The sequence below is a fragment of the Oratosquilla oratoria genome, chromosome 17, assembly GCF_046742065.1.
Source record: "Oratosquilla oratoria isolate Oo_2021 chromosome 17, ASM4674206v1, whole genome shotgun sequence".
Taxonomy (NCBI): Eukaryota; Metazoa; Arthropoda; class Malacostraca; order Stomatopoda; family Squillidae; genus Oratosquilla; species Oratosquilla oratoria.
In genome coordinates, this window is record NC_134793.1 from 24,874,130 (window position 1) to 24,878,881 (window position 4,752).

The following is a 4,752-nucleotide window of genomic DNA, read 5'->3' on the forward strand; positions in this document are numbered from 1 at the left end:
TTCACTACCTAGCTGATCTTCCACCGTTCTTCATTCTCGACTTTCTCCTGTTCCTTTTCAAATAAGGATTACCTACGACTATCTATGGAAAAAAAAAATGTAATTACCTGAGTGAGGCAGCCCTGGTGATGGAAGACACGTACATTTGCAGAAACGACGATGCGTTTTTAATAAGGGATCTTCCACCTGTCTCCATCAGAAATGATACAACTAAGCGATGACCATGAAAGCGCTAATCGAAAACTAATCGTTTCCTATAGATGCATGACGGAGCAGCAAATGCACATGTGTGTGTGTGATTCACCATGGTCTTGGATCACTTGCTAGACTCGTGATCGACAGCTATTCCCCTCCCGGAAGAGAGCTCAGAGCTCATATAAGACCGATCTATAGGAGATCCTGTGACCTTACACGCACACGCACACACGCACGCACACACACACACACACACACACACACACACACACACACACACACACACACACACACACAAACACGCATACACACACACACACACACACACACACACACACACACACACACACACACACACACACACACACACACACACACACACACACACACACACACACACACACACACACAGCGAGAGAAAGATTAGACCTTGTCATTCGACAGATGTTGACTTACGGCAACTCATAATTGCCAGGCACACGTGTTCTTCGTGGCCTCCTCCTCCTCCTCCCGTCATCGGGACAGTATATAAGAGGCTCTTCCCTGTTCTCTCCATCCATTCAAGGACTGGAAAGTGCAAAATTCAGTTGTGCCTCCTCAGACCCCTCAGACCTTTTCCCACACTGTGAACGTAGTAACCTGCAGCTCTAAGTAATTTGTCGTACACGGTGAGAACATCCTAGGTGGTCGGTTTTCATATCCACCAGTGATCTAACAACCCACAGAATAAGCGAACCCACCGGCTCCCTTTGGATGATTCCCGAGAAGAGGGTGGGGGGATTCAGTGTTTGACAAAAGGAAGACATGAGCCGAAAACTAGTTGTATGTAGTGGGTTAGGGATTTTAGTCAGTGTTAAAATAATCCTCAGATAGGTTGGACAACGGCAGTACATGGGTTTGGGATGCAAGCGAAAACAGGCTGAGACCCCTGAGATATAAACGCAAGAGCACATCCACAGGAGTCGAGGTGTTTCCATCCTTTATGAAGACGAATGGAATTCTAAGAGTTCAGAGACTGACATCGTTTTGAACTAGGATGATCACCAGAGGCACCAAGATACCGAGGCTTCTTTTCTTTGATCCTGCATTAGAGTACGCAGTCTAACACACAGGAGACACAAGTCCAGTGATTTATCGGAACCTGTGCAAGGCAAGAATGGCGTCTCTCCTTTTGTGAGTAAAAGAAAATGTTTATCCTCCCGATGCGCACATACTTGCTCCTCGTCAAGAACCATTTCGCAAAAGCTGTTTCTTGGCCCTTAGTTTGTGGCTAAACTGAGCAACGTTGATAGAATGTGCAATTGTCACCATCAACTAGCTCTCAGTCTCTTGATGTAGAACGTTTGCTTTTGGTGAAAGTGAAAAAATAAAACCACGCTGGAAACCCAGAACACTGAAATGTGCCACCAAGTTGCACAAAGAAACATGGGAAATATGTATACATGTGTGAAAAAACAGTTTTATATATAGGCAAAGAATTCTGCTTCATCCATAAAGAATTCTTCGCTTTTTCTTTTAGTTAAGAACATAAGAACATAGGAATGAAGGACACCGCAAGATACCATAAGGCCTACACTAGGCAGTTCCGTATCCATCACCACTTGTCATCCCCATCCATAAAGTTGTCTAATCGTTTCTTAAAACAACTGATAGTTTCAGCGCTTAGTACATGGTTACTAAGTTTATTCCATTCGTCGACCACTCTGTTAGTAAACCAATTCTTATCTATTTCCTTTTTAAATCTAATTTTGTCCAATATATAACCATTACTGCGAGTCCTGCCCTGTTGTTTTAATATGATGACCTTGTTTGCATCACCCTTGTTAAAGCCTTTGATCCACTTGAACACCTCCATTAGATCACCCCGCACTCTGCGTTTTTCTAGTGAGTGTAAGTTAAGGTGCCTAAGCCTCTCTTCGTAAGGACATGTATGATTTTGGTTATTCTTCTCTGTACTGATTCTAGTGAATTGATGTCCTTTTCCTTTTACAAATTCCCTGCACAGTTGCCTGCAAAACCGTTTTCGTGTATTTTGCATGTTTTCCGCTGCCTAACCGGGTGCGCATTTTGACCCACCTTTCCTCCCCCACCCCTCTTTCTCCTTAATCAAAACCGTGAGGATCAAAGTCCTTCACTGATGGAATCAACTCCTTGGCTTCTGGGTGGCTTTCCCTTGTCTGATTACAACCGCCTCGCGACAGCCAAGACCCCAAATACAAGCGACGAATACAGACGCTAAAGAGTTGATCAGACTACGTTTAGTCGCAATGGCGTGTGGAGGTTTCTCCCACAGATGAAAAAGATCGCTTGGTGGCGCCCAGAATACATCATATATGAACCGAATATGGGCATGGAATGAGTTCACTTGATATCTTATCACTCATGTGAATTTTTAGATGCTGCCCGGATCTTTGTTTTCACACTTGACCTTTTCGTGTATCTCCCTGTATCACAGAGTTGGAACCATGGATGATAAGTTATGGCAGACGACGGCTTTGATGACGATGATGGTGCTGATGCTGGGAGTAGGACCCTCGGCACAGGATCAGTCTCCTTCAAAAACACGGGCAAATACAGATTGTTTGGATGGCATAGTAAGTATAAAGTGTATATCCTAGCAATATCCTCCACTGCTCAAACAGTTTCTTGGCAACTAAGGTAAAATATTGAGAGGAGTTGCTGTATATCAGACATCATGAAAGAGGAACCAACCTGAAAATGTATCTATTCCTCAACTGGCTTTTACCGACAAAGGAAAGGGGCTAGACATGGGAGAGTGGGTACGTCCCTTTGACTTGGCTACCCCCCCCTTATGAAGGGGAAAAAGCTCTTGATAGATAGATAGATAAACATTCTTTCATGACCTTTCCCTCTTTTGATATTTTGTTTTCACTTTTCCATTGTTTTCTTTCTAATTCTTGTTCAGCATCAAATGCAATTCATTTATGTTTCTGTGCAGTGTTGTGTGTGTTTGAGTGTTGGTTATTATGAGTATTTGTGTTGGAGGATTTTTTCTTTAATCTTAATTCCTTTCATTTGAATATTTGATGCACCTGTATTCTATTGGTGACGTGATTCGAGTAGCTTGGTTCTCTGAAGTCACGTCACTTTGGAGCTGTGCTCTTATCATTCGTGCAGTCTTTTATCACTACTCACGTTTTTCCTCTTCTTCTTCTTCTTCCAGCCTGGCTTTGACATCTTTTTGTTTAAATTTTGCGAAGAAGTTTGCCCCTGGACTACCATGGAGAGCAGCTGTCCTCCGGATACCATTACACCTTCGCATACCCCTACAACTACTTCAGGTAATACGAGTAATTCATGTTCAGTAAGCTTCACTCTCTTCGTTTTCTCTCGCTCCTATCGGATCGGTGTATGTATGTATGTGTGTATGTATGTATGTATGTATGTATGTATGTATGTATGTATGTATGTATGTATGTATGTATGTATGTATGTATGTATGTATGTATGTATGTATGTATGTATGTATGTATGTATGTATGTATGTATGTATGTATATATGTATGTATGTATGTATGTACTTATGTAAGGATGTATGTATGCATGTATAAATGTATGTGTGTGTACATTCTATTTCAACCGTGTTGATGTAGCACCAAGGAAGAGAGAAGATGTAACCCGTGGTTCTTTGTTTCCGATGACCAGTCCCGTGTCCAGCATGCGACGGAAGCATCTCTGTGGACGACAGCGTCCAGGGTACTATCCGGCGTAAGTGGTCAAGTCCCAACTACCCGAACAATTACCCAGATGGCTGCAACTGCACCCTCTCAGTCAACGTGAGTAAATAATGGTGATGGTATTGATTTTGGGGATTGGCGATAATAACTGATGATGTTGGTTGAGATGGGGCACTTACATATGGAGGTGTTGTTTGAAGTCAGGAAACGTAAAAGAAAAAGAAAAAAGACTAATACTAATTCGAGGAACACGAGAAGTATCTTGCCCACAGGCTAGAGTAAAGTTGAGACGGAAATTGTGACTTTGAGGAATTCCGGCCTCCTAGGGAGCGAGCGAGGATTAGAGATGGCCCTTGATCCACAGAGAGCCAAGACAAAAGGGGAAAATAGATGGTAAGGGATGGGTGAAGGGTTCATGCCTTGGCTGGCCACCGCCCATATATGGAAGGGGGAGAAACCTTACGGTATATAGACAGGTAAACATTCCGATTTCTAGAAGTTCCGAACTTTATATATTCCAGACGTTGAAAGAGTAGATTTTTGTTAATTCTGAATTTGAGTGAACGCCCACTATGCCTCCATTCATTCGCCTTAAACTCTCCCTCTTACTACTTCTGTGACTTCACCTCTTCGGGGCGACCTTGTCCCAAACAATGGAAACGATAGTGGCAAAGTACTAAAATCCCTTGCCTGTTTTTTTTTTTTTTTCTAGATCACTAGAGCTCACTATTTCCGTATCGACTTTGCGACCGGCTCCGAAATCTACGATTCCTCGGGCTGCAATCACGACCGCCTGGTTTTCACAGCGCCCGTGGCTTGGTGAGTGTCCCTCCTCTTGTTGTCCTGTTCCTCGTTCCTT

The 4,752-nt window shown here is 43.2% G+C and overlaps 2 protein-coding genes across 9 annotated transcripts in view; one reads left to right on the top strand and one right to left on the bottom strand.

Moving 5' to 3' along the window:
- Window positions 1-4,752, top strand: part of LOC143034515 (adhesion G-protein coupled receptor G6-like) — a 396,540-nt gene that overhangs the window by 22,234 nt on the left and 369,554 nt on the right. The window contains exon 1 of one of the 3 annotated variants that reach the window (XM_076200673.1): window positions 763-863. The exons of the other annotated variants lie outside the window; for them this stretch is intronic. The gene's annotated coding sequence lies outside the window, so the exon portion shown is untranslated. Of the gene's footprint in view, window positions 1-762; window positions 864-4,752 lie in introns of those variants that run through there. 3 annotated transcript variants of the gene reach the window in all.
- LOC143034514 (uncharacterized) overlaps window positions 1-4,752 on the bottom strand; it is a 44,915-nt gene that overhangs the window by 7,862 nt on the left and 32,301 nt on the right. The window lies entirely within an intron of this gene.